The sequence below is a fragment of the Phalangium opilio genome, unplaced genomic scaffold, assembly GCF_054372755.1.
Source record: "Phalangium opilio isolate 3A_F unplaced genomic scaffold, DU_Popi_V2 ptg000505l_1, whole genome shotgun sequence".
NCBI lineage: Eukaryota > Metazoa > Arthropoda > Arachnida > Opiliones > Phalangiidae > Phalangium > Phalangium opilio.
Window position 1 is genome coordinate 1,247,076 of NW_028324239.1, and position 10,002 is coordinate 1,257,077.

The 10,002-nt window shown below is 47.6% G+C and overlaps 2 non-coding genes across 2 annotated transcripts; both read left to right on the forward strand.

Moving 5' to 3' along the window:
• Positions 1–4,833: 4,833 nt before the first annotated feature.
• Positions 4,834–4,906, forward strand: TRNAI-GAU (transfer RNA isoleucine (anticodon GAU)). Its single transcript has one exon. It is a non-coding gene; the product is annotated as a tRNA-Ile (tRNA).
• A 2,864-nt stretch (positions 4,907–7,770) lies between these two features.
• On the forward strand, positions 7,771–7,843 carry TRNAI-GAU (transfer RNA isoleucine (anticodon GAU)). The gene has a single exon. It is a non-coding gene; the product is annotated as a tRNA-Ile (tRNA).
• The last annotated feature ends 2,159 nt before the right edge of the window (positions 7,844–10,002 follow it).

Genomic DNA, 10,002 nt, shown 5'->3' on the forward strand with positions numbered 1-10,002 from the left:
GGTTAGCGCGTTCGGCTGTTAACCAATAGGTTGGTGGTTCGAGCCCACCCGGGAGCGGTGTTGTGAAGTCTCAAATGTAACGTAAAAAGTCAGAGTTTTTCCACAATACCTGACGAACATTTAATTTTAGGGCTACCGTGGCGCAATGGTTAGCGCGTTCAGCTGTTAACCGAAAGGTTTGTGGTTCGAGCCCACCCGGGAGAGGTGTTGTGGGGTCTCAAATGTAACGTAAAAAGTCAGAGTTTTTCCACAATACCTGACGAACATTTAATTTTTGGGCTTCCGTGGCGCATTTTTTATCGCGTTCAGCTGTTAACCGAAAGGTTGGTGGTTCGAGCCCACCCGGGAGAGGTGTTGTGGGGTCTCAGATGTAGCGTGAAAAGTCATAACTTTTCCACAATACCTGACAACCATTTAATTTCTGAGCTTCCGTGGCTCAATGGTTAGCGCGCTCGGCTGTTAACCAATAGATTGGTGGTTCGAGACCACCCGGTAGCGGTGTTATGGGATATAAAATGTAACGTAAAAAGTCAGAGTTTTTCCACAATACCTGACGAACATTTAATTTTTGGGCTTCCGTGGCGCAATGGTTAGCGCGTTCAGCTGTTAACCGAAAGGTTGGTGGTTCGTGCCCACCCGGGAGCGGTGTTATGGGATCTCAAATGTAACGTAAAAAGTCCGAGTTTTTCTACAATACCTGACAACCATTCAATTTCTGAGCTTCCGTGGCTCAATGGTTAGCGCGTTCGGCTGTTAACCAATAGGTTGGTGGTTCGTGCCCACACGGGAGCGGTGTTGTGAAGTCTCAAATGTAACGTAAAAAGTCAGAGTTTTTCCACAATACCTGACGAAGGTTTAATTTTTGGGCTTCCGTGGCGCAATGGTTATCGCGTTCGGCTGTTAAACGAAAGGTTGGTGGTTCGAGCCCACCCGGGAGCGGTGTTATGGGTTCTCAAATGTAACGTAAAAAGCCAAAGTTTTTCCAAAATACCTGACGACCATTTATTGTTTGGGCTTCCGTGGCGCAATGGTTAGCGCGTGCGGCTGTTAACCGAAAGGTTGGTGGTTCGAGCCCACCCGGGAGCGGTGTTATGGGATCTCAAATGTAACGTAAAAAGTCAGAGTTTTTCCACAATACCTGACAACTATTCTATTTCTGAGCTTCCGTAGCTCAATGGTTAGCGCGTTCGGCTGTTAACCAATAGGTTGGTGGTTCGAGCCCACCCGGGAGCGGTGTTGTGAAGTCTCAAATGTAACGTAAAAAGTCAGAGTTTTTCCACAATACCTGACGAACATTTAATTTTAGGGCTACCGTGGCGCAATGGTTAGCGCGTTCAGCTGTTAACCGAAAGGTTTGTGGTTCGAGCCCACCCGGGAGAGGTGTTGTGGGGTCTCAAATGTAACGTAAAAAGTCAGAGTTTTTCCACAATACCTGACGAACATTTAATTTTTGGGCTTCCGTGGCGCATTTTTTATCGCGTTCAGCTGTTAACCGAAAGGTTGGTGGTTCGAGCCCACCCGGGAGAGGTGTTGTGGGGTCTCAGATGTAGCGTGAAAAGTCATAACTTTTCCACAATACCTGACAACCATTTAATTTCTGAGTTTCCGTGGCTCAATGGTTAGCGCGCTCGGCTGTTAACCAATAGATTGGTGGTTCGAGACCACCCGGTAGCGGTGTTATGGGATATCAAATGTAACGTAAAAAGTCAGAGTTTTTCCACAATACCTGACGACTATTTAATTTTTGGGCTTCCGTGGCGCAATGGTTAGCGCGTTCAGCTGTTAACCGAAAGGTTGGTGGTTCGTGCCCACCCGGGAGCGGTGTTGTGAAGTCTCAAATATAACGTAAAAAGGCAAAGTTTTTCCACAATACCTGACGAACATTTAATTTTTGGGCTTCCGTGGCGCAATGGTTAGCGCGTTCAGCTGTTAACCGAAAGGTTGGTGGTTCGAGCCCACCCGGGAGCGGTGTTATGGGATCTCAAATGTAACGTAAAAAGTCAGAGTTTTTCTACAATACCTGACAACCATTCAATTTCTGAGCTTCCGTGGCTCAATGGTTAGCGCGTTCGGCTGTTAACCAATAGGTTGGTGGTTCGAGCCCACCCGGGAGCGGTGTTGTGAAGTCTCAAATGTAACGTAAAAAGGCAAAGTTTTTCCACAATAACTGACGAACATTTATTTTTTGGGCTTCCGTGGCGCAATGGATAGCGCGTTCGGCTGTTAACCGAAAGGTTGGTGGTTCGAGCCCACACGGGAGCGGTGTTATGGGATCTCAAATGTAACGTAAAAAGTCAGAGTTTTTCCACAATACCTGACGAACATTTAATATTTGGGCTTCCGTGGCGCAATGGTTAGCGCGTTCAGCTGTTAACCGAAAGGTTTGTGGTTCGCGCCCACCCGGGAGAGGTGTTGTGGGGTCTCAAATGTAACGTAAAAAGTCAGAGTTTTTCCACAATACCTGACGAACATTTAATTTTTGGGCTTCCGTGGCGCAATGGTTAGCGCGTTCGGCTGTTAAACGAAAGGTTGGTGGTTCAAGCCCACCCGGGAGCGGTGTTATGGGATCTCAAATGTAACGTTAAAAGTCAGAGTTTTTCCACAATACCTGACGAACATTTAATTTTTGGGCTTCCGTGGCGCAATGGTTAGCGCGTTCAGCTGTTAACCGAAAGGTTGGTGGTTCGAGCCCACCCGGGAGAGGTGTTGTGGGGTCTCAAATGTAACGTAAAAGTCAGAGTTTTTCCACAATACCTGACGAACATTTAATTTTTGGGCTTCCGTGGCGCATTTTTTAGCGCGTTCAGCTGTTAACCGAAAGGTTGGTGGTTCGAGCCCACCCGGGAGAGGTGTTGTGGGGTCTCAGATGTAGCGTGAAAAGTCATAACTTTTCCACAATACCTGACAACCATTTAATTTCTGAGCTTCCGTGGCTCAATGGTTAGCGCGCTCGGCTGTTAACCAATAGAGTGGTGGTTCGAGCCCACCCGGTAGCGGTGTTATGGGATCTCAAATGTAACGTAAACAGTCAGAGTTTTTCCACAATACCTGACGAACATTTAATTTTTGGGCTTCCGTGGCGCAATGGTTAGTGCGTTCCGCTGTTAACCGAAAGGTCGGTGGTTCGAGCCCACCCGGGAGCGGTGTTGTGAAGTCTCAAATGTATCGTAAAAAGGCAAAGTTTTTCCACAATACCTGACGAACATTTAATTTTTGGGCTTCCGTGGCGCAATGGTTAGTGCGTTCGGCTGTTAACCGAAAGGTCGGTGGTTCGAGCCCACCCGGGAGCGGTGTTGTGAAGTCTCAAATGTAACGTAAAAAGGCAAAGTTTTTCCACAATACCTGACAACCATTCAATTTCTGAGCTTCCGTGGCTCAATGGTTAGCGCGTTCGGCTGTTAACCATTAGGTTGGTGGTTCGAGCCCACCCGGGAGCGGTGTTGTGAAGTCTCAAATATAACGTAAAAAGGCAAAGTTTTTCCACAATACCTGACGAACATTTAATTTTTGGGCTTCCGTGGCGCAATGGTTAGCGCGTTCAGCTGTTAACCGAAAGGTTGGAGGTTCGAGCCCACCCGGGAGCGGTGTTATGGGATCTCAAATGTAACGTAGAAAGTCAGAGTTTTTCTACAATACCTGACAACCATTCAATTTCTGAGCTTCCGTGGCTCAATGGTTAGCGCGTTCGGCTGTTAACCAATAGGTTGGTGGTTCGAGCCCACCCGGGAGCGGTGTTGTGTAGTCTCAAATGTAACGTAAAAAGGCAAAGTTTTTCCACAATAACTGACGAACATTTATTTTTTGGGCTTCCGTGGCGCAATGGATAGCGCGTTCGGCTGTTAACCGAAAGGTTGGTGGTTCGAGCCCACACGGGAGCGGTGTTATGGGATCTCAAATGTAACGTAAAAAGTCAGAGTTTTTCCACAATACCTGACGAACATTTAATATTTGGGCTTCCGTGGCGCAATGGTTAGCGCGTTCAGCTGTTAACCGAAAGGTTTGTGGTTCGAGCCCACCCGGGAGAGGTGTTGTGGGGTCTCAAATGTAACGTAAAAAGTCAGAGTTTTTCCACAATACCTGACGAACATTTAATTTTTGGGCTTCCGTGGCGCAATGGTTAGCGCGTTCGGCTGTTAAACGAAAGGTTGGTGGTTCAAGCCCACCCGGGAGCGGTGTTATGGGATCTCAAATGTAACGTAAAAAGTCAGAGTTTTTCCACAATACCTGACGAACATTTAATTTTTGGGCTTCCGTGGCGCAATGGTTAGCGCGTTCAGCTGTTAACCGAAAGGTTGGTGGTTCGAGCCCACCCGGGAGAGGTGTTGTGGGGTCTCAAATGTAACGTAAAAGTCAGAGTTTTTCCACAATACCTGACGAACATTTAATTTTTGGGCTTCCGTGGCGCATTTTTTAGAGCGTTCAGCTGTTAACCGAAAGGTTGGTGGTTCGAGCCCACCCGGGAGAGGTGTTGTGGGGTCTCAGATGTAGCGTGAAAAGTCATAACTTTTCCACAATACCTGACAACCATTTAATTTCTGAGCTTCCGTGGCTCAATGGTTAGCGCGCTCGGCTGTTAACCAATAGAGTGGTGGTTCGAGCCCACCCGGTAGCGGTGTTATGGGATCTCAAATGTAACGTAAACAGTCAGAGTTTTTCCACAATACCTGACGAACATTTAATTTTTGGGCTTCCGTGGCGCAATGGTTAGTGCGTTCGGCTGTTAACCGAAAGGTCGGTGGTTCGAGCCCACCCGGGAGCGGTGTTGTGAAGTCTCAAATGTATCGTAAAAAGGCAAAGTTTTTCCACAATACCTGACGAAAATTTAATTTTTGGGCTTCCGTGGCGCAATGGTTAGTGCGTTCGGCTGATAACCGAAAGGTCGGTGGTTCGAGCCCACCCGGGAGCGGTGTTGTGAAGTCTCAAATGTAACGTAAAAAGGCAAAGTTTTTCCACAATACCTGACGAACATTTATTTCTTAGGCTTCCGTGGCGCAATGGTTAGCGCGTTCGGCTGTTAAACGAAAGGTTGGTGGTTCGAGCCCACCCGGGAGCGGTGTTATGGGATGTCAAATGTAACGTAAACAGTCAGAGTTTTTCCACAATACCTGACGAACATTTAATTTTTGGGCTTCCGTGGCGCATTTTTTAGAGCGTTCAGCTGTTAACCGAAAGGTTGGTGGTTCGAGCCCACCCGGGAGAGGTGTTGTGGGGTCTCAGATGTAGCGTGAAAAGTCATAACTTTTCCACAATACCTGACAACCATTTAATTTCTGAGCTTCCGTGGCTCAATGGTTAGCGCGCTCGGCTGTTAACCAATAGAGTGGTGGTTCGAGCCCACCCGGGAGCGGTGTTGTGGGGTCTCAAATGTAACGTAAAAGTCAGAGTTTTTCCACAATACCTGACGAACATTTAATTTTTGGGCTTCCGTGGCGCATTTTTTAGAGCGTTCAGCTGTTAACCGAAAGGTTGGTGGTTCGAGCCCACCCGGGAGAGGTGTTGTGGGGTCTCAGATGTAGCGTGAAAAGTCATAACTTTTCCACAATACCTGACAACCATTTAATTTCTGAGCTTCCGTGGCTCAATGGTTAGCGCGCTCGGCTGTTAACCAATAGAGTGGTGGTTCGAGCCCACCCGGGAGAGGTGTTGTGGGGTCTCAAATGTAACGTAAAAGTCAGAGTTTTTCCACAATACCTGACGAACATTTAATTTTTGGGCTTCCGTGGCGCATTTTTTAGCGCGTTCAGCTGTTAACCGAAAGGTTGGTGGTTCGAGCCCACCCGGGAGAGGTGTTGTGGGGTCTCAGATGTAGCGTGAAAAGTCATAACTTTTCCACAATACCTGACAACCATTTAATTTCTGAGCTTCCGTGGCTCAATGGTTAGCGCGCTCGGCTGTTAACCAATAGAGTGGTGGTTCGAGCCCACCCGGTAGCGGTGTTATGGGATCTCAAATGTAACGTAAACAGTCAGAGTTTTTCCACAATACCTGACGAACATTTAATTTTTGGGCTTCCGTGGCGCAATGGTTAGTGCGTTCCGCTGTTAACCGAAAGGTCGGTGGTTCGAGCCCACCCGGGAGCGGTGTTGTGAAGTCTCAAATGTATCGTAAAAAGGCAAAGTTTTTCCACAATACCTGACGAACATTTAATTTTTGGGCTTCCGTGGCGCAATGGTTAGTGCGTTCGGCTGTTAACCGAAAGGTCGGTGGTTCGAGCCCACCCGGGAGCGGTGTTGTGAAGTCTCAAATGTAACGTAAAAAGGCAAAGTTTTTCCACAATACCTGACAACCATTCAATTTCTGAGCTTCCGTGGCTCAATGGTTAGCGCGTTCGGCTGTTAACCATTAGGTTGGTGGTTCGAGCCCACCCGGGAGCGGTGTTGTGAAGTCTCAAATATAACGTAAAAAGGCAAAGTTTTTCCACAATACCTGACGAACATTTAATTTTTGGGCTTCCGTGGCGCAATGGTTAGCGCGTTCAGCTGTTAACCGAAAGGTTGGAGGTTCGAGCCCACCCGGGAGCGGTGTTATGGGATCTCAAATGTAACGTAGAAAGTCAGAGTTTTTCTACAATACCTGACAACCATTCAATTTCTGAGCTTCCGTGGCTCAATGGTTAGCGCGTTCGGCTGTTAACCAATAGGTTGGTGGTTCGAGCCCACCCGGGAGCGGTGTTGTGTAGTCTCAAATGTAACGTAAAAAGGCAAAGTTTTTCCACAATAACTGACGAACATTTATTTTTTGGGCTTCCGTGGCGCAATGGATAGCGCGTTCGGCTGTTAACCGAAAGGTTGGTGGTTCGAGCCCACACGGGAGCGGTGTTATGGGATCTCAAATGTAACGTAAAAAGTCAGAGTTTTTCCACAATACCTGACGAACATTTAATATTTGGGCTTCCGTGGCGCAATGGTTAGCGCGTTCAGCTGTTAACCGAAAGGTTTGTGGTTCGAGCCCACCCGGGAGAGGTGTTGTGGGGTCTCAAATGTAACGTAAAAAGTCAGAGTTTTTCCACAATACCTGACGAACATTTAATTTTTGGGCTTCCGTGGCGCAATGGTTAGCGCGTTCGGCTGTTAAACGAAAGGTTGGTGGTTCAAGCCCACCCGGGAGCGGTGTTATGGGATCTCAAATGTAACGTAAAAAGTCAGAGTTTTTCCACAATACCTGACGAACATTTAATTTTTGGGCTTCCGTGGCGCAATGGTTAGCGCGTTCAGCTGTTAACCGAAAGGTTGGTGGTTCGAGCCCACCCGGGAGAGGTGTTGTGGGGTCTCAAATGTAACGTAAAAGTCAGAGTTTTTCCACAATACCTGACGAACATTTAATTTTTGGGCTTCCGTGGCGCATTTTTTAGAGCGTTCAGCTGTTAACCGAAAGGTTGGTGGTTCGAGCCCACCCGGGAGAGGTGTTGTGGGGTCTCAGATGTAGCGTGAAAAGTCATAACTTTTCCACAATACCTGACAACCATTTAATTTCTGAGCTTCCGTGGCTCAATGGTTAGCGCGCTCGGCTGTTAACCAATAGAGTGGTGGTTCGAGCCCACCCGGTAGCGGTGTTATGGGATCTCAAATGTAACGTAAACAGTCAGAGTTTTTCCACAATACCTGACGAACATTTAATTTTTGGGCTTCCGTGGCGCAATGGTTAGTGCGTTCGGCTGTTAACCGAAAGGTCGGTGGTTCGAGCCCACCCGGGAGCGGTGTTGTGAAGTCTCAAATGTATCGTAAAAAGGCAAAGTTTTTCCACAATACCTGACGAAAATTTAATTTTTGGGCTTCCGTGGCGCAATGGTTAGTGCGTTCGGCTGATAACCGAAAGGTCGGTGGTTCGAGCCCACCCGGGAGCGGTGTTGTGAAGTCTCAAATGTAACGTAAAAAGGCAAAGTTTTTCCACAATACCTGACGAACATTTATTTCTTAGGCTTCCGTGGCGCAATGGTTAGCGCGTTCGGCTGTTAAACGAAAGGTTGGTGGTTCGAGCCCACCCGGGAGCGGTGTTATGGGATGTCAAATGTAACGTAAACAGTCAGAGTTTTTCCACAATACCTGACGAACATTTAATTTTTGGGCTTCCGTGGCGCAATGGTTAGTGCGTTCGGCTGTTAACCGAAAGGTCGGTGGTTCGAGCCCACCCGGGAGCGGTGTTGTGAAGTCTCAAATGTATCGTAAAAAGGCAAAGTTTTTCCACAATACCTGACGAACATTTAATTTTTGGGCTTCCGTGGCGCAATGGTTAGTGCGTTCGGCTGTTAACCGAAAGGTCGGTGGTTCGAGCCCACCCGGGAGCGGTGTTGTGAAGTCTCAAATGTAACGTAAAAAGGCAAAGTTTTTCCACAATACCTGACAACCATTCAATTTCTGAGCTTCCGTGGCTCAATGGTTAGCGCGTTCGGCTGTTAACCATTAGGTTGGTGGTTCGAGCCCACCCGGGAGCGGTGTTGTGAAGTCTCAAATATAACGTAAAAAGGCAAAGTTTTTCCACAATACCTGACGAACATTTAATTTTTGGGCTTCCGTGGCGCAATGGTTAGCGCGTTCAGCTGTTAACCGAAAGGTTGGAGGTTCGAGCCCACCCGGGAGCGGTGTTATGGGATCTCAAATGTAACGTATAAAGTCAGAGTTTTTCTACAATACCTGACAACCATTCAATTTCTGAGCTTCCGTGGCTCAATGGTTAGCGCGTTCGGCTGTTAACCAATAGGTTGGTGGTTCGAGCCCACCCGGGAGCGGTGTTGTGTAGTCTCAAATGTAACGTAAAAAGGCAAAGTTTTTCCACAATAACTGACGAACATTTATTTTTTGGGCTTCCGTGGCGCAATGGATAGCGCGTTCGGCTGTTAACCGAAAGGTTGGTGGTTCGAGCCCACACGGGAGCGGTGTTATGGGATCTCAAATGTAACGTAAAAAGTCAGAGTTTTTCCACAATACCTGACGAACATTTAATATTTGGGCTTCCGTGGCGCAATGGTTAGCGCGTTCAGCTGTTAACCGAAAGGTTTGTGGTTCGAGCCCACCCGGGAGAGGTGTTGTGGGGTCTCAAATGTAACGTAAAAAGTCAGAGTTTTTCCACAATACCTGACGAACATTTAATTTTTGGGCTTCCGTGGCGCAATGGTTAGCGCGTTCGGCTGTTAAACGAAAGGTTGGTGGTTCAAGCCCACCCGGGAGCGGTGTTATGGGATCTCAAATGTAACGTAAAAAGTCAGAGTTTTTCCACAATACCTGACGAACATTTAATTTTTGGGCTTCCGTGGCGCAATGGTTAGCGCGTTCAGCTGTTAACCGAAAGGTTGGTGGTTCGAGCCCACCCGGGAGAGGTGTTGTGGGGTCTCAAATGTAACGTAAAAGTCAGAGTTTTTCCACAATACCTGACGAACATTTAATTTTTGGGCTTCCGTGGCGCATTTTTTAGCGCGTTCAGCTGTTAACCGAAAGGTTGGTGGTTCGAGCCCACCCGGGAGAGGTGTTGTGGGGTCTCAGATGTAGCGTGAAAAGTCATAACTTTTCCACAATACCTGACAACCATTTAATTTCTGAGCTTCCGTGGCTCAATGGTTAGCGCGCTCGGCTGTTAACCAATAGAGTGGTGGTTCGAGCCCACCCGGTAGCGGTGTTATGGGATCTCAAATGTAACGTAAACAGTCAGAGTTTTTCCACAATACCTGACGAACATTTAATTTTTGGGCTTCCGTGGCGCAATGGTTAGTGCGTTCGGCTGTTAACCGAAAGGTCGGTGGTTCGAGCCCACCCGGGAGCGGTGTTGTGAAGTCTCAAATGTATCGTAAAAAGGCAAAGTTTTTCCACAATACCTGACGAAAATTTAATTTTTGGGCTTCCGTGGCGCAATGGTTAGTGCGTTCGGCTGTTAACCGAAAGGTCGGTGGTTCGAGCCCACCCGGGAGCGGTGTTGTGAAGTCTCAAATGTAACGTAAAAAGGCAAAGTTTTTCCACAATACCTGACGAACATTTATTTCTTAGGCTTCCGTGGCGCAATGGTTAGCGCGTT